This window comes from Taudactylus pleione, unplaced genomic scaffold, assembly GCF_031769625.1.
Source record: "Taudactylus pleione unplaced genomic scaffold, aTauple2 ptg000622l, whole genome shotgun sequence".
NCBI lineage: Eukaryota > Metazoa > Chordata > Amphibia > Anura > Myobatrachidae > Taudactylus > Taudactylus pleione.
In genome coordinates this window covers 272,489-291,926 of record NW_028285024.1, presented here as the reverse complement: position 1 = coordinate 291,926, position 19,438 = coordinate 272,489, and the positions used below count along the sequence as shown (strand labels likewise).

General features: G+C 54.9%; 1 protein-coding gene across 2 annotated transcripts in view; it reads right to left on the bottom strand.

Moving 5' to 3' along the window:
- The window catches only part of LOC148479321 (uncharacterized), a 50,686-nt gene that overhangs the window by 9,097 nt on the left and 22,151 nt on the right, over nt 1-19,438 (bottom strand). The gene's annotated exons all lie outside the window — the stretch shown is intronic.

Here is a 19,438-nt window from a genome sequence, read left to right as displayed (position 1 = left end):
CAGTGGGCGTCCCTATACTGGGCTGTGCTTACACTGTACGGATATGAGGAGGCAGCAGTGGGCGTCCCTATGCTGGACTGTGATTACACTGTACGGATATGAGGAGGCAGCAGTGGCCGTCCCTATGCTGGGCTGTGATTACACTGTATGGATATGAGGAGGCAGCAGTGGGCGTCCCTATGCTGGGCTGTGATTACACTGTACAGATACGAGAAGGCAGAAGTGGGCTTCCCTATGCTGGGCTGTGCTTACACTGTACGGATATGAGAAGGCTGCAGTGGGTGTCCCTATGCTGGGCTGTGCCTTCGCTGTATGGATATGAGGAGGCAGCAGTGGCCGTCCCTATGCTGGCCTGTGCTTACACTGTACGGATAAGAGAAGGCTGCAGTGGGTGTCCCTATGCTGGGCTGTGCCTACGCTGTACGGATATGAGGAGGCAGCAGTGGCCGTCCCTATGCTGAGCTGTGCTTACACTGTACGGATATGAGAAGGCAGCAGTGGGCGTCCCTATGCTGGGCTGTGCTTACACGGTACAGATATGAGAAGGCAGCAGTGGGCGTCGCTATGCTGGGCTATGCTTACACTGTATGGATAAGAGAAGGCAGCAGTGGGTGTCCCTATGCTGGGCTGTGCTTACACTGTACGGATATGAGAAGGCAGCAGTGGGCATCCCTATGCTGGGCTGTGCTTACACTGTACGGATATGAGAAGGCAGCAGTGGTTGTCCCTATGCTGGGCTGTGCTTACACTGTACGGATATGAGAAGGCAGCAGTGAGCATCCCTATGCTGGGCTGTTCTTACACTGTACGGATATGAGAAGGCAGCAGTGGGCGTCCCTATGCTGTGCTGTGCTTATGCTGTATGGATATGAGAAGGCAGCAGTGGGCGTCCCTTTGCTGGGCTGTGCTTACACTGTATGGATATGAGGAGGCAGCAGTGGGTGTCACTATGCAGGGCTGTGCTTACACTGTATGGATATGAGAAGGCAGCAGTGGGCGTCCCTATGCTGGGCTGTGCTTACACTGTATGGATATGAGGAGGCAGCAGTGGGCATCCCTATGCTGGGCTGTGCTTACACTGTATGGATATGAGGAGGCAGCAGTGGGTGTCCCTATGCTGGACTGTGATTACACTGTATGGATATGAGGAGGCAGCAGTGGGCGTCCCTATGCTGGGCTGTGCTTACACTGTACAGATATGAGAAGGAAGCAAGGGGGGGCCCAATGCTGGGCTGTGCTTACACTGTACGGATATGAGGAGGCAGCAGTGGGTGTCCCTATGCTGGGCTGTGCTTACACTGTACGGATATGAGGAGGCAGAAGTGGGCGTCCCTATGCTGGGCTGTGCTTACACTGTACGGATATGAGGAGGCAGCAGTGGGCGTCCCTATGCTGGGCTGTGCTTACACTGTACGGATATGAGAAGGCAGCAGTGGGCGTCCCTATGCTGGACTGTGCTAACACTGTACGGATATGAGAAGGCAGCAGTGGCCGTCCCTATGCTGGGCTGTGCTTACACTGTACGGATATGAGGAGGCAGAAGTGGGTATCCCTATGCTGGGCTGTGCTTACACTGTACAGATATGAGGAGGCAGCAGTGGGCGTCCCTATGCTGGGCTGTGCTTACACTGTACGGATATGAGAAGGCAGCAGTGGGCGTCCCTATGCTGGACTGTGCTTACACTGTACGGATATGAGAAGGCAGCAGTGGGCGTCCCTATGCTGGGCTGTGCTTACGCTGTACGGATATGAGAAGGCAGCACTGGGCGTCCATATGCTGGGCTGTGCTTACACTGTACGGTTATGAGAAGGCAGCAGTGGGCGTCCCTATGCTGAGCTATGCTTACACTGTACGGATATGAGAAGGAAGCAGGGGGCGTCCCTATGCTGGGCTGTGCTTACACTGTACGGATATGAGAAGGCAGCAGTGGGCGTCCCTATGCTGGGCTGTGCTTAAACTGTACGGAGCGTCCCTATGCTGGGCTGTGCTTACACTGTACGGATATGAGAAGACAGCATTGGCCGTCCCTATGCTGGGCTGTGCTTACGCTGTATGGATATGAGAAGGCAGCAGTGGGCATCCCTATGCTGGGCTGTGCTTACACTGTACGGATATGAGGAGGCAGCAGTGGGCGTCCCTATGCTGGGCTGTGCTTACACTGTACGGATAAGAGAAGACAGCAGTGGGCGTCCCTATGCTGGGCTGTGCTTACACTGTACAGATATGAGAAGGCTGCAGTGGGCGTCCCTATGCTGGGCTGTGCTTACATTGTACGTATATAAGAAGGCAGCAGTGGGTGTCCCTATGCTGGGCTGTGCTTACACTGTACGGATATAAGGAGGCAGCAGTGGGCGTCCCTATGCTGGGCTGTGCTTATACTGTACGGATATGAGGAGGCAGCAGTGGGCGTCCCTATGCTGGGCTGTGCTTACACTGTACGGATATGAGGAGGCAGCAGTGGGCATCCCCATGCTGGGCTGTGCTTACACTGTACGGATATGAGAAGGCAGCAGTGAGCGTCCCTATGTTGGCCTGTGCTTACACTGTACAGATATGAGAAGGCAGCAGTAGGTGTCCCTATGCTGGGCTTACACTGTACGGATATAAGAAGGCAGCAGTGGCCGTCCCTATGCTGGGCTGTGCTTACGCTGTATGGATATGAGAAGGCAGCAGTGGGCGTCCCTATGCTGGGCTGTGCTTACACTGTACGGATATGAGAAGGCAGCAGTGGGCGTCCCCATGCTGGGCTGTGCTTACACTGTACGGATATGAGAAGGCAGCAGTGGGCGTCCCTATGCTGGACTGTGCTTACACTGTACGGATATGAGAAGACAGCAGTGGCCGTCCCTATGCTGGGCTGTGCTTACGCTGTATGGATATGAGAAGGCAGCAGTGGGCGTCCCTATGCTGGGCTGTGCTTACACTGTACGGATATGAGGAGGCAGCAGTGGGCGTCCCTATGCTGGGCTGTGCTTACACTGTACGGATATGAGAAGACAGCAGTGGGCGTCCCTATGCTGGGCTGTGCTTACACTGTACGTATATAAGAAGGCAGCAGTGGGTGTCCCTATGCTGGGCTGTGCATACACTGTACGGATATGAGGAGGCAGCAGTGGGCGTCCCTATGCTGGGCTGTGCTTACACTGTACGGATATGAGGAGGCAGCAGTGGGCGTCCCTATACTGGGCTGTGCTTACACTGTACGGATATGAGGAGGCAGCAGTGGGCGTACCTATGCTGGGCTGTGATTATACTGTACGGATATGAGAAGGCAGCAGTGGGCGTCCCTATGCTGGGCTGTGCTTACACTGTACCGATATGAGAAGGCAGCAGTGGGCGTCCCTATGCTGGGCTGTGCTTACACTGTACGGATATGAGGAGGCAGCAGTGGGCGTCCCTATGCTGGGCTGTGCTTACACTGTACGGATATGAGAAGACAGCAGTGGGCGTCCCTATGCTGGGCTGCGTTACACTGTGCAGATATGAGAAGGCAGCAGTGGGCATCCCTATGCTGGGCTGTGCTTACACTGTACGTATATAAGAAGGCAGCAGCCTGTGTCCCTATGCTGGGCTGTGCTTACACTGTATGGATATGAGGAGGCAGCAGAGGGCGTCCCTATGCTGGGCTGTGCTTACACTGTACGGATATGAGGAGGCAGCAGTGGGCGTCCCTATACTGGGCTGTGCTTACACTGTACGGATATGAGGAGGCAGCAGTGGGCGTCCCTATGCTGGGCTGTGATTACACTGTACGGATATGAGGAGGCAGCAGTGGCCGTCCCTATGCTGGGCTGTGATTACACTGTATGGATATGAGGAGGCAGCAGTGGGCGTCCCTATGCTGGGCTGTGATTACACTGCACAGATACGAGAAGGCAGAAGTGGGTTTCCCTATGCTGGGCTGTGCTTACACTGTACGGATATGAGAAGGCTGCAGTGGGTGTCCCTATGCTGGGCTGTGCCTTCGCTGTACGGATATGAGGAGGCAGCAGTGGCCGTCCCTATGCTGGCCTGTGCTTACACTGTACGGATAAGAGAAGGCTGCAGTGGGTGTCCCTATGCTGGGCTGTGCCTACGCTGTACGGATATGAGGAGGCAGCAGTGGCCGTCCCTATGCTGGGCTGTGCTTACACTGTATGGATAAGAGAAGGCAGCAGTGGGTGTCCCTATGCTGAGCTGTGCTTACACTGTACGGATATGAGAAGGCAGCAGTGGGCGTCCCTATGCTGGGCTGTGCTTACACGGTACAGATATGAGAAGGCAGCAGTGGGCGTCGCTATGCTGGGCTGTGCTTACACTGTATGGATAAGAGAAGGCAGCAGTGGGTGTCCCTATGCTGGGCTGTGCTTACACTGTACGGATATGAGAAGGCAGCAGTGGGTGTCCCTATGCTGGGCTGTGCTTACACTGTACGGATATGAGGAGGCAGCAGGGGGTGTCCCTATGCTGGGCTGTGCTTACACTGTACGGATATGAGAAGGCAGCAGTGAGCATCCCTATGCTGGGCTGTTCTTACACTGTACGGATATGAGAAGGCAGCAGTGGGCGTCCCTATGCTGTGCAGTGCTTATGCTGTATGGATATGAGAAGGCAGCAGTGGGCGTCCCTTTGCTGGGCTGTGCTTACACTGTACGGATATGAGGAGGCAGCAGTGGGTGTCCCTATGCAGGGCTGTGCTTACACTGTATGGATATGAGAAGGCAGCAGTGGGCGTCCCTATGCTGGGCTGTGCTTACACTGTATGGATATGAGGAGGCAGCAGTGGGCGTCCCTATGCTGTGCTGTGCTTACACTGTATGGATATGAGGAGGCAGCAGTGGGTGTCCCTATGCTGGACTGTACTTACACTGTACGGATATGAGAAGACAGCAGTGGGCGTCCCTATGCTGGGCTGTGCTTACACTGTGCAGATATGAGAAGGCAGCAGTGGGCGTCCCTATGCTGGGCTGTGCTTACACTGTACGGATATGAGAAGGCAGCAGTGGGCATCCCCATGCTGGGCTGTGCTTACACTGTACGGATATGAGAAGGCAGCAGTGGGCGTCCCTATGCTGGACTGTGCTTACACTGTACGGATATGAGAAGACAGCAGTGGCCGTCCCTATGCTGGGCTGTGCTTACGCTGTATGGATATGAGAAGGCAGCAGTGGGCGTCCCTATGCTGGGCTGTGCTTACACTGTACGGATATGAGGAGGCAGCAGTGGGCGTCCCTATGCTGGGCTGTGCTTACACTGTACGGATATGAGAAGACAGCAGTGGGCGTCCCTATGCTGGGCTGTGCTTACACTGTACGTATATAAGAAGGCAGCAGTGGGTGTCCCTATGCTGGGCTGTGCTTACACTGTACGGATATGAGGAGGCAGCAGTGGGCGTCCCTATGCTGGGCTGTGCTTACACTGTACGGATATGAGGAGGCAGCAGTGGGCGTCCCTATACTGGGCTGTGCTTACACTGTACGGATATGAGGAGGCAGCAGTGGGCGTACCTATGCTGGGCTGTGATTACACTGTACGGATATGAGAAGGCAGCAGTGGGCGTCCCTATGCTGGGCTGTGCTTACACTGTACGGATATGAGAAGGCAGCAGTGGGCGTCCCTATGCTGGGCTGTGCTTACACTGTACGGATATGAGGAGGCAGCAGTGGGCGTCCCTATGCTGGGCTGTGCTTACACTGTACGGATATGAGAAGACAGCAGTGGGCGTCCCTATGCTGGGCGGTGTTACACTGTGCATATATGAGAAGGCAGCAGTGGGCGTCCCTATGCTGGGCTGTGCTTACACTGTACGTATATAAGAAGGCAGCAGTGGGTGTCCCTATGCTGGGCTGTGCTTACACTGTACGGATATGAGGAGGCAGCAGTGGGCGTCCCTATGCTGGGCTGTGCTTACACTGTACGGATATGAGGAGGCAGCAGTGGGCGTCCCTATACTGGGCTGTGCTTACACTGTACGGATATGAGGAGGCAGCAGTGGGCGTCCCTATGCTGGACTGTGATTACACTGTACGGATATGAGGAGGCAGCAGTGGCCGTCCCTATGCTGGGCTGTGATTACACTGTACAGATACGAGAAGGCAGAAGTGGGCTTCCCTATGCTGGGCTGTGCTTACACTGTACGGATATGAGAAGGCTGCAGTGGGTGTCCCTATGCTGGGCTGTGCCTTCGCTGTATGGATATGAGGAGGCAGCAGTGGCCGTCCCTATGCTGGCCTGTGCTTACACTGTACGGATAAGAGAAGGCTGCAGTGGGTGTCCCTATGCTGGGCTGTGCCTACGCTGTACGGATATGAGGAGGCAGCAGTGGCCGTCCCTATGCTGAGCTGTGCTTACACTGTACGGATATGAGAAGGCAGCAGTGGGCGTCCCTATGCTGGGCTGTGCTTACACGGTACAGATATGAGAAGGCAGCAGTGGGCGTCGCTATGCTGGGCTATGCTTACACTGTATGGATAAGAGAAGGCAGCAGTGGGTGTCCCTATGCTGGGCTGTGCTTACACTGTAAGGATATGAGAAGGCAGCAGTGGGCATCCCTATGCTGGGCTGTGCTTACACGGTACAGATATGAGAAGGCAGCAGGGGGTGTCCCTATGCTGGGCTGTGCTTACACTGTACGGATATGAGAAGGCAGCAGTGGACATCCCTATGCTGGGCTGTGCTTACACTGTACGGATATGAGAAGGCAGCAGTGGGTGTCCCTATGCTGGGCTGTGCTTACACTGTACGGATATGAGAAGGCAGCAGTGAGCATCCCTATGCTGGGCTGTTCTTACACTGTACGGATATGAGAAGGCAGCAGTGGGCGTCCCTATGCTGTGCTGTGCTTATGCTGTATGGATATGAGAAGGCAGCAGTGGGCGTCCCTTTGCTGGGCTGTGCTTACACTGTATGGATATGAGGAGGCAGCAGTGGGTGTCACTATGCAGGGCTGTGCTTACACTGTATGGATATGAGAAGGCAGCAGTGGGCGTCCCTATGCTGGCTGTGCTTACACTGTATGGATATGAGGAGGCAGCAGTGGGCGTCCCTATGCTGGGCTGTGCTTACACTGTATGGATATGAGGAGGCAGCAGTGGGTGTCCCTATGCTGGACTGTGATTACACTGTATGGATATGAGGAGGCAGCAGTGGGCGTCCCTATGCTGGGCTGTGCTTACCCTGTACAGATATGAGAAGGAAGCAAGGGGGGGCCCAATGCTGGGCTGTGCTTACACTGTACGGATATGAGGAGGCAGCAGTGGGTGTCCCTATGCTGGGCTGTGCTTACACTGTACGGATATGAGGAGGCAGAAGTGGGCGTCCCTATGCTGGGCTGTGCTTACACTGTACGGATATGAGGAGGCAGCAGTGGGCGTCCCTATGCTGGGCTGTGCTTACACTGTACGGATATGAGAAGGCAGCAGTGGGCGTCCCTATGCTGGACTGTGCTAACACTGTACGGATATGAGAAGGCAGCAGTGGCCGTCCCTATGCTGGGCTGTGCTTACACTGTACGGATATGAGGAGGCAGAAGTGGGTATCCCTATGCTGGGCTGTGCTTACACTGTACGGATATGAGGAGGCAGCAGTGGGCGTCCCTATGCTGGGCTGTGCTTACACTGTACGGATATGAGAAGGCAGCAGTGGGCGTCCCTATGCTGGACTGTGCTTACACTGTACGGATATGAGAAGGCAGCAGTGGGCGTCCCTATGCTGGGCTGTGCTTACGCTGTACGGATATGAGAAGGCAGCACTGGGCGTCCATATGCTGGGCTGTGCTTACACTGTACGGATATGAGAAGGCAGCAGTGGGCGTCCCTATGCTGGGCTATGCTTACACTGTACGGATATGAGAAGGAAGCAGGGGGCGTCCCTATGCTGGGCTGTGCTTACACTGTACGGATATGAGAAGGCAGCAGTGGGCGTCCCTATGCTGGGCTGTGCTTAAACTGTACGGAGCGTCCCTATGCTGGGCTGTGCTTACACTGTACGGATATGAGAAGACAGCATTGGCTGTCCCTATGCTGGGCTGTGCTTACGCTGTATGGATATGAGAAGGCAGCAGTGGGCATCCCTATGCTGGGCTGTGCTTACACTGTACGGATATGAGGAGGCAGCAGTGGGCGTCCCTATGCTGGGCTGTGGTTACACTGTACGGATAAGAGAAGACAGCAGTGGGCGTCCCTATGCTGGGCTGTGCTTACACTGTACAGATATGAGAAGGCTGCAGTGGGCGTCCCTATGCTGGGCTGTGCTTACATTGTACGTATATAAGAAGGCAGCAGTGGGTGTCCCTATGCTGGGCTGTTCTTACACTGTACGGATATAAGGAGGCAGCAGTGGGCGTCCCTATGCTGGGCTGTGCTTATACTGTACGGATATGAGGAGGCAGCAGTGGGCGTCCCTATGCTGGGCTGTGCTTACACTGTACGGATATGAGGAGGCAGCAGTGGGCATCCCCATGCTGGGCTGTGCTTACACTGTACGGATATGAGAAGGCAGCAGTGAGCGTCCCTATGTTGGCCTGTGCTTACACTGTACAGATATGAGAAGGCAGCAGTAGGTGTCCCTATGCTGGGCTTACACTGTATGGATATGAGAAGACAGCAGTGGCCGTCCCTATGCTGGGCTGTGCTTACGCTGTATGGATATGAGAAGGCAGCAGTGGGCGTCCCTATGCTGGGCTGTGCTTACACTGTACGGATATGAGGAGGCAGCAGTGGGCGTCCCTATGCTGGGCTGTGCTTACACTGTACGGATATGAGAAGACAGCAGTGGGCGTCCCTATGCTGGGCTGTGCTTACACTGTACGTATATAAGAAGGCAGCAGTGGGTGTCCCTATGCTGGGCTGTGCATACACTGTACGGATATGAGGAGGCAGCAGTGGGCGTCCCTATGCTGGGCTGTGCTTACACTGTACGGATATGAGGAGGCAGCAGTGGGCGTCCCTATACTGGGCTGTGCTTACACTGTACGGATATGAGGAGGCAGCAGTGGGCGTACCTATGCTGGGCTGTGATTACACTGTACGGATATGAGAAGGCAGCAGTGGGCGTCCCTATGCTGGGCTGTGCTTACACTGTACCGATATGAGAAGGCAGCAGTGGGCGTCCCTATGCTGTGCTGTGCTTACACTGTACGGATATGAGGAGGCAGCAGTGGGCGTCCCTATGCTGGGCTGTGCTTACACTGTACGGATATGAGAAGACAGCAGTGGGCGTCCCTATGCTGGGCTGTGTTACACTGTGCAGATATGAGAAGGCAGCAGTGGGCATCCCTATGCTGGGCTGTGCTTACACTGTACGTATATAAGAAGGCAGCAGCCTGTGTCCCTATGCTGGGCTGTGCTTACACTGTATGGATATGAGGAGGCAGCAGAGGGCGTCCCTATGCTGGGCTGTGCTTACACTGTACGGATATGAGGAGGCAGCAGTGGGCGTCCCTATACTGGGCTGTGCTTACACTGTACGGATATGAGGAGGCAGCAGTGGGCGTCCCTATGCTGGGCTGTGATTACACTGTACGGATATGAGGAGGCAGCAGTGGCCGTCCCTATGCTGGGCTGTGATTACACTGTATGGATATGAGGAGGCAGCAGTGGGCGTCCCTATGCTGGGCTGTTATTACACTGCACAGATACGAGAAGGCAGAAGTGGGTTTCCCTATGCTGGGCTGTGCTTACACTGTACGGATATGAGAAGGCTGCAGTGGGTGTCCCTATGCTGGGCTGTGCCTTCGCTGTACGGATATGAGGAGGCAGCAGTGGCCGTCCCTATGCTGGCCTGTGCTTACACTGTACGGATAAGAGAAGGCTGCAGTGGGTGTCCCTATGCTGGGCTGTGCCTACGCTGTACGGATATGAGGAGGCAGCAGTGGGCGTCCCTATGCTGGGCTGTGCTTACACGGTTCAGATATGAGAAGGCAGCAGTGGGCGTCGCTATGCTGGGCTGTGCTTACACTGTATGGATAAGAGAAGGCAGCAGTGGGTGTCCCTATGCTGGGCTGTGCTTACACTGTACGGATATGAGAAGGCAGCAGTGGGCGTCCCTATGCTGGGCTGTGCTTACACGGTACAGATATGAGAAGGCAGCAGGGGGTGTCCCTATGCTGGGCTGTTCTTACACTGTACGGATATGAGAAGGCAGCAGTGAGCATCCCTATGCTGGGCTGTTCTTACACTGTACGGATATGAGAAGGCAGCAGTGGGCGTCCCTATGCTGTGCTGTGCTTATGCTGTATGGATATGAGAAGGCAGCAGTGGGCGTCCCTTTGCTGGGCTGTGCTTACACTGTACGGATATGAGGAGGCAGCAGTGGGTGTCCCTATGCAGGGCTGTGCTTACACTGTATGGATATGAGAAGGCAGCAGTGGGCGTCCCTATGCTGGGCTGTGCTTACACTGTATGGATATGAGGAGGCAGCAGTGGGCGTCCCTATGCTGTGCTGTGCTTACACTGTATGGATATGAGGAGGCAGCAGTGGGTGTCCCTATGCTGGACTGTACTTACACTGTACGGATATGAGAAGACAGCAGTGGGCGTCCCTATGATGGGCTGTGCTTACACTGTGCAGATATGAGAAGGCAGCAGTGGGCGTCCCTATGCTGGGCTGTGCTTACACTGTACGTATATAAGAAGGCAGCAGTGGGTGTCCCTATGCTGGGCTGTGCTTACACTGTACGGATATGAGAAGACAGCAGTGGGCGTCCCTATGCTGGGCTGTGCTTACACTGTGCAGATATGAGAAGGCATCAGTGGGCGTCCCTATGCTGGGCTGTGCTTACACTGTACGTATATAAGAAGGCAGCAGTGGTTGTCCCTATGCTGGGCTGTGCTTACACTGTACGGATATGAGGAGGCAGCAGTGGGCGTCCCTATGCTAGGCTGTGCTTACACTGTTCGGATATGAGGAGGCAGCAGTGGGCGTCCCTATACTGGGCTGTGCTTACACTGTATGGATATGAGGAGGCAGCAGTGGGCGTACCTATGCTGGGCTGTGATTACACTGTACGGATATGAGAAGGCAGCAGTGGCCGTCCCTATGCTGGGCTGTGATTACACTGTATGGATATGAGGAGGCAGCAGTGGGCGTCCCTATGCTGGGCTGTGATTACACTGTACAGATACGAGAAGGCAGCAGTGGGATTCCCTATGCTGGGCTGTGCTTACACTGTACGGATATGATAAGGCTGCAGTGGGTGTCCCTATGCTGGGCTGCGCCTTCGCTGTACGGATATGAGGAGGCAGCAGTGGCCGTCCCTATGCTGGCCTGTGCTTACACGGTACGGATATGAGAAGGCTGCAGTGGGTGTCCCTATGCTGGTCTGTGCCTACGCTGTACAGATATGAGGAGGCAGCAGTGGCCGTCCCTATGCTGGGCTGTGCTTACACTGTATGGATATGAGAAGGCAGCAGTGGGTGTCCCTATGCTGGGCTGTGCTTACACGGTACAGATATGAGAAGGCAGCAGTGGGCGTCGCTATGCTGGGCTGTGCTTACACTGTACGGATCTGAGAAGGCAGCAGTGGACGTCCCTATGCTGGGCTGTGCTTACACTGTACGGATATGAGAAGGCAGAAGTGAGCATCCCTTTGCTGGGCTGTGCTTACACTGTACGGATATGAGGAGGCAGCAGTGGGTGTCCCTATGCAGGGCTGTGCTTACACTGTATGGATATGAGAAGGCAGCAGTGGGCGTCCCTATGCTGGGCTGTGCTTACACTGTACGGATATGAGAAGGCAGCAGTGGACGTCCCTATGCTGGGCTGTGCTTACACTGTACGGATATGAGAAGGCATAAGTGAGCATCCCTATGCTGGGCTGTTCTTACACTGTACGGATATGAGAAGGCAGCAGTGGGCGTCCCTATGCTATGCTGTGCTTATGCTGTATGGATATGAGGAGGCAGCAGTGGGCGTCCCTATGCTGGGCTGTGCTTACACTGTATGGATATGAGGAGGCAGCAGTGGGCGTCCCTATGCTGGGCTGTGCTTACACTGTATGGATATGAGGAGGCAGCAGTGGGTGTACCTATGCTGGACTGTACTTACACTGTATGGATATGAGGAGGCAGCAGTAGGCATCCCTATGCTGGGCTGTGCTTACACTGTACGGATATGAGGAGGCAGCAGTGAGTGTCCCTATGGTGGGCTGTTCTTACACTGTACGGATATGAGAAGGCAGCAGTGGGCTTCCCTATGCTGGGCTGTTCTTACACTGTACGGATATAAGGAGGCAGCAATGGGCGTCCCTATGCTGGGCTGTGCTTACACTGTATGTATATGAGAAGGCAGCAGTGGGCATCCCTATGCTGGGCTGTGCTTACACTGTATGTATATGAGGAGGCAGCAGTGGGCGTCCCTATGCTGGGCTGTGCTTACACTGTATGGATATGAGGAGGCAGCAGTGGGCGTCCCTATGCTGGGCTGTGCTTACACTGTACGGATATGAGGAGGCAGCAGTGGGTGTCCCTATGCTGGGCTGTGCTTACACTGTATGGATATGAGAAGGCAGCAGTGGGTGTCCCTATCCTGGGCTGTGCTTACACTGTACGGATATGAGAAGGCAGCAGTGGGCTTCCCTATGCTGGGCTGTTCTTACACTGTACAGATATAAGGAGGCAGCAATGGGCGTCCCTATGCTGGGCTGTGCTTACACTGTATGTATATGAGAAGGCAGCAGTGGGCATCCCTATGCTGGGCTGTGCTTACACTGTATGTATATGAGGAGGCAGCAGTGGGCGTCCCTATGCTGGGCTGTGCTTACACTGTATGGATATGAGGAGGCAGCAGTAGGCGTCCCTATGCTGGGCTGTGCTTACACTGTACGGATATGAGGAGGCAGCAGTGGGTGTCCCTATGCTGGGCTGTGCTTACACTGTATGGATATGAGAAGGCAGCAGTGGGTGTCCCTATGCTGGGCTGTGCTTACACTGTACGGATATGAGAAGGCAGCAGTGGACGTCCCTATGCTGGGCTGTGCTTACACCGGGCCTGATTCAGACCCACTCACGAGCGGCTGTCCGCTCGCAAGTGGGTCGATGGTCTGCACTGAGCATGCGCACGACGGAGGGAGCTCCGTCGTGCGCATGCGCCAGACACGACGAGCGAAGGACTTTCCTTCGCTCGTTGTGTCCGATCAAAGGGGGCGTGCTGTCAATGTTGATTGACAGCACGCCCCCTTTGGTGGGCGTGCCGGGGGCGTGCCTCCCTGACGGGGGCGTTCCCACGGGAACGCCTCCCGTCAGAAGCCGGTCCACTGACATCACTAGTGATGTCAGTGGGAGTGATTTTGGCTCTGATAGAGCCAAAATCACTCCGGAGCTTGCGGTTGAAAACCTCAACCGCAGGCTCCGGCTCGCAAATTCGATGGTAGCGATGGTCACGACCATTGCGGCCATCAAAATGCACGCTCGTATATCCTGTGGGTGGTGACCCACAGCTATACGAGCGTCCAGGAGGACGCTCCATGAAAATGGAGCCCGGCCCTCATGCAGAGCGTGCGCTCTGCTCAGAGCGTACGGCTCTGAATGAGGGCCACTGTACGGATATGAGAAGGCAGCAGTGGGCGTCCCTATGCTGGGCTGTGCTTACACTGTACGGATATGAGAAGGTAGCAGTGGGCGTCCCTATGCTGGGCTGTGCTTACTCTGTATGGAAATGAGAAGGCAGCAGTGGGTGTCCCTATGCTGGGCTATGCTTACACTGTACGGATATGAGGAGGCAGCAGTAGGCGTCCCTATGCTGGGCTGTGCTTACACTGTACGGATATGAGGAGGCAGCAGTAGGCGTCCCTATGCTGGGCTGTGCTTACACTGTACGGATATGACAAGGCAGCAGTGGCGTCCCTATGCTGGGCTCTACTGTCGCTGTACGGATATGAGGAGGCAGCAGTGGGTGTCCCTATGCTGTGCAGTGCTTACACTGTATGGATATGAGGAGGCAGCAGTGGGCTTCCATATGCTGGTCTGTGCTTTCACTGTACAGATATGAGAAGGCAGCAGTGGGCGTCCCTATGCTGGGCTGTGCTTACGCTGTACATATATGAGGAGGCAGCAGTGGGCGTCCCTATGCTGTACTATGCTTACACTGTACGGATATGAGGAGGCAGCAGTGGGCGTCCCTATGCTGGGCTGTGCTTACACTGTATGGATATGAGGAGGCAGCAGTGGGCGTCCCTATGCTGGACTGTACTTACACTGTATGGATCTGAGGAGGCAGCAGTGGGCGTCCCTATGCTGGGATGTTCTTACACTGTACGGATATGAGGAGGCAGCACTGGGCGTCCGTTTGCTGGGCTATGCTTACACTGTATGGATATGAGGAGGCAGCAGTGGGCGTCCCTTTGCTGTGCTGTGCTTATGCTGTATGGATATGAGAAGGCAGCAGTAGGTGTCCCTATGCTGGGCTGTGCTTACACTATACGGATATGAGAAGGCAGCAGTGGTCGTCCCTATGCTGGGCTGTGCTTACACTGTACGGATATGAGAAGGCAACAGTGGGCGTCCCTATGCTGGGCTGTGCTTACACTGTACGGATATGAGAAGGCAGCAGTGGGCGTCCCTATGCTGGGCTGTGCTTACTCTGTATGGATATGAGAAGGCAGCAGTGGGTGTCCCTATGCTGGGCTGTGCTTACACTGTACGGATATGAGGAGGCAGCAGTGGGCGTACCTATGCTGGGCTGTGATTACACTGTACGGATATGAGGAGGCAGCAGTGGCCGTCCCTATGCTGGGCTATGATTATACTGTATGGATATGAAGAGGCAGCAGTGGGCGTCCCTATGCTGGGCTGTGATTACACTGTACAGATACGAGAAGGCAGCAGTGGGCTTCCCTATGCTGGGCTGTGCTTACACTGTACGGATATGAGAAGGCTGCAGTGGGTGTCCCTATGCTAGGCTGTGCCTTCGCTGTACGGATATGAGGAGGCAGCAGTGGGTGTCCCTATGCTGGCCTGTGCTTACACTGTACGGATATGAGAAGGCTGCAGTGGGTGTCCCTATGCTGGGCTGTGCCTACGCTGTACGGATATGAGGAGGCAGCAGTGGCCGTCCCTATGTTGGGCTGGGCTTACACTGTATGGATATGAGAAGGCAGCAGTGGGTGTCCCTATGCTGGGCTGTGCTTACACTGTACGGATATGAGAAGGCAGCAGTGGGCGTCCCTATGCTGGGCTGTGCTTACACTGTACGGATATGAGAAGGCAGCAGTGGGCGTCGCTATGCTGGGCTGTGCTTACACTGTACGGATATGAGAAGGCAGCAGTGGACGTCCCTATGCTGGGCTGTGCTTACACTGTACGGATATGAGAAGGCAGCAGTGAGCATCCCTATGCTGGGCTGTTCTTACACTGTACGGATATGAGAAGGCAGCAGTGGGCGTCCCTATGCTGTGCTGTGCTTATGCTGTATGGATATGAGAAGGCAGCAGTGGGCGTCCCTATGCTGGGCTGTGCTTACACTGTACGGATATGAGAAGGCAGCAGTGGGCGTCGCTATGCTGGGCTGTGCTTACACTGTACGGATATGAGGAGGCAGCAGTGGGCGTCCCTATGCTGGGCTGTGCTTACACTGTACGGATATGAGAAGGCAGCAGTGAGCATCCCTATGCTGGGCTGTTCTTACACTGTACGGATATGAGAAGGCAGCAGTGGGCGTCCCTATGCTGTGCTGTGCTTACACTGTATGGATATGAGGAGGCAGCAGTGGGCATCCCTATGCTGGGCTGTGCTTACACTGTATGGATATGAGGAGGCAGCAGTGGGTGTCCCTATGCTGGACTGTACTTACACTGTATGGATATGAGGAGGCAGCAGTAGGCGTCCCTATGCTGGGCTGTGCTTACACTGTATGGATATGAGGAGGCAGCAGTGAGTGTCCCTATGGTGGGCTGTTCTTACACTGTACGGATATGAGAAGGCAGCAGTGGGCTTCCCTATGCAAGGCTGTGCTTAATCTGTATGGATATGAGAAGGCAACAGTGGGTGTCCCTTTGCTGGGCTGTGCTTACACTGTACGGATATGAGGAGGCAGCAGTAGGCGTCCCTATGCTGGGCTGTGCTTACACTGTACGGATATGAGGAGGCAGCAGTAGGCGTCCCTATGCTGGGCTCTGCTTACACTGTACGGATATGACAAGGCAGCAGTGGCGTCCCTATGCTGGGCTCTACTTTCGCTGTACGGATATGAGGAGGCAGCAGTGGGTGTCCCTATGCTGTGCAGTGCTTACATTGTATGGATATGAGGAGGTAGCAGTGGGCTTCCATATGCTGGTCTGTGCTTACACTGTACGGATATGAGGAGGCAGCAGTTTGCGTCCCTATGCTGGGCTGTGCTTACACTGTACGGATATGAGGAGGCAGCAGTAGGCGTCCCTATGCTGGGCTGTGCTTACGCTGTACATATATGAGGAGGCAGCAGTGGGCGTCCCTATGCTGTACTATGCTTACACTGTACGGATATGAGGAGGCAGCAGTGGGCGTCCCTATGCTGGGCTATGCTTACACTATATGGATATGAGGAGGCAGCAGTGGGCGTCCCTATGCTGGGCTGTACTTACGCTGTATGGATATGAGAAGGCAGCAGTGGGCGTTCCTATGCTGGGCTGTGCTTACGCTGTACATATATGAGGAGACAGCAGTGGGCGTCCCTATGCTGGGCTGTGCTTACACTGTATGGATATGAGGAGGCAGCAGTGGGCGTCCCTATGCTGGACTGTGCTTACACTGTATGGATCTGAGGAGGCAGCAGTGGGCGTCCCTATGCTGGGATGTTCTTACACTGTACGGATATGAGGAGGCAGCACTGGGCGTCCCTATGCTGGGCTATGCTTACACTGTATGGATATGAGGAGGCAGCAGTGGGCGTCCCTTTGCTGTGCTGTGCTTACGCTGTACATATATGAGGAGGCAGCAGTGGGCGTCCCTATGCTGTACTATGCTTACACTGTACGGATATGAGGAGGCAGCAGTGGGCGTCCCTATGCTGGGCTATGCTTACACTATATGGATATGAGGAGGCAGCAGTGGGCGTCCCTATGCTGGGCTGTACTTACGCTGTATGGATATGAGAAGGCAGCAGTGGGCGTTCCTATGCTGGGCTGTGCTTACGCTGTACATATATGAGGAGACAGCAGTGGGCGTCCCTATGCTGGGCTGTGCTTACACTGTATGGATATGAGGAGGCAGCAGTGGGCGTCCCTATGCTGGACTGTACTTACACTGTATGGATCTGAGGAGGCAGCAGTGGGCGTCCCTATGCTGGGATGTTCTTACACTGTACGGATATGAGGAGGCAGCACTGGGCGTCCCTATGCTGGGCTATGCTTACACTGTATGGATATGAGGAGGCAGCAGTGGGCGTCCCTTTGCTGTGCTGTGCTTATGCTGTATGGATATGAGAAGGCAGCAGTAGGTGTCCCTATGCTGGGCTGTGCTTACACTGTACGGATATGAGAAGGCAGCAGTGGACGTCCCTATGCTGGGCTGTGCTTACACTGTACGGATATGAGAAGGCAGCAGTGGGCGTCCCTATGCTGGGCTGTGCTTACTCTGTATGGATATGAGAAGGCAGCAGTGGGTGTCCCTATGCTGGGCTGTGCTTACACTGTACGGATATGAGGAGGCAGCAGTAGGCGTCCCTATGCTGGGCTGTGCTTACACTGTACGGATATGAGAAGACAGCAGTGGCGTCCCTATGCTGGGCTGTACTTTCGCTGTACGGATATGAGGAGGCAGCAGTGGGTGTCCCTATGCTGTGCAGTGCTTACACTGTATGGATATGAGGAGGCAGCAGTGGGCTTCCATATGCTGGTCTGTGCTTACACTGTACAGATATGAGAAGGCAGCAGTGGGCGTCCCTATGCTGGGCTGTGCTTACGCTGTACATATATGAGGAGGCAGCAGTGGGCGTCCTTTTGCTGTGCTGTGCTTACGCTGTATGGAAATTCAGAAGGCAGCAGTGGGCGTCCCTATGCTGGGCTGTGCTTACACTGTACGGATATGAGGAGGCAGCAGTGGGCGTCCCTATGCTGTGCTATGCTTACGCTCTATGGATATGAGGAGGCAGCAGTGGGCGTCCCTATGCTGGGCTATGCTTACACTGTCTGGATATGAGGAGGCAGCAGTGGGCGTCCCTATGCTGTGCTGTGCTTACGCTGTATCGATATGAGAAGGCAGCAGTGGGCGCCCCTATGCTGGGCTGTGCTTACACTGTACGGATATTAGAAGGCAGCAGTGGGCGTTCCTATGCTGGGCTGTGCTTACGCTGTACATATATGAGGAGACAGCAGTGGGCGTCCCTATGCTGGGCTGTGCTTACACTGTATGGATATGAGGAGGCAGCAGTGGGCGTCACTATGCTGGACTGTACTTACACTGTATGGATATGAGGAGGCAGCAGTGGGCGTCCCTATGCTGGGATGTTCTTACACTGTACGGATATGAGGAGGCAGCAGTGGGCGTCCCTATGCTGGGCTATGCTTACACTGTATGGATATGAGGAGGTAGCAGTGGGCGTCCCTTTGCTGTGCTGTGCTTATGCTGTATGGATATGAGAAGGCAGCAGTGGGTGTCCCTATGCTGGGTTGTGCTTACACTGTACGGATATGAGGAGGCAGCAGTGGGTGTCCCTATGCTGTGCAGTGCTTACACTGTATGGATATGAGGAGGCAGCAGTGGGCTTCCATTTGCTGGTCTGTGCTTACACTGTACGGATATGAGAAGGCAGCAGTGGGCGTCCCTATGCTGGGCTGTGCTTACGCTGTACATATATGAGGAGGCAGCAGTGGGCTTCCCTATGCTGGGCTGTGCTTACACTGTACGGATATGAGAAGGCAGCAGTGGGCGCCCCTATGCTGGGCTGTGCTTACACTGTACTGATATGAGGAGGCAGCAGTGGGCGTCCCTATGCTGTGCTATGCTTACACTGTACGGATATGAGGAGGCAGCAGTGGGCGTCCCTATGCTGGGCTATGCTTACACTGTATGGATATGAGGAGGCAGCAGTTGGCGTCCCTATGCTGTGCTGTGCTTATGCTGTATGGATATGAGAAGGCAGCAGTGGGCGCCCCTATGCTGGGCTCTGCTTACACTGTACGGATATGAGAAGGCAGCAGTGGGCATTCCTATGCTGGGCTGTGCTTATGCTGTACATATATGAGGAGACAGCAATGGGCGTCCCTATGCTGGGCTGTGCTTACACTGTATGGATATGAGGAGGCAGCAGTGGGCTTCCCTATGCTGGACTGTACTTACACTGTATGGATATGAGGAGGCAGCAGTGGGCGTCCCTATGCTGTGATGTTCTTACACTGTACGGATATGAGGAGGCAGCAGTGGGCGTCCCTATGCTGGGCTATGCTTACACTGTATGGATATGAGGAGGCAGCAGTGGTCGTCCCTTTGCTGTGCTGTGCTTATGCTGTATGGATATGAGAAGGCTGCAGTGGGCGCCCCTATGCTG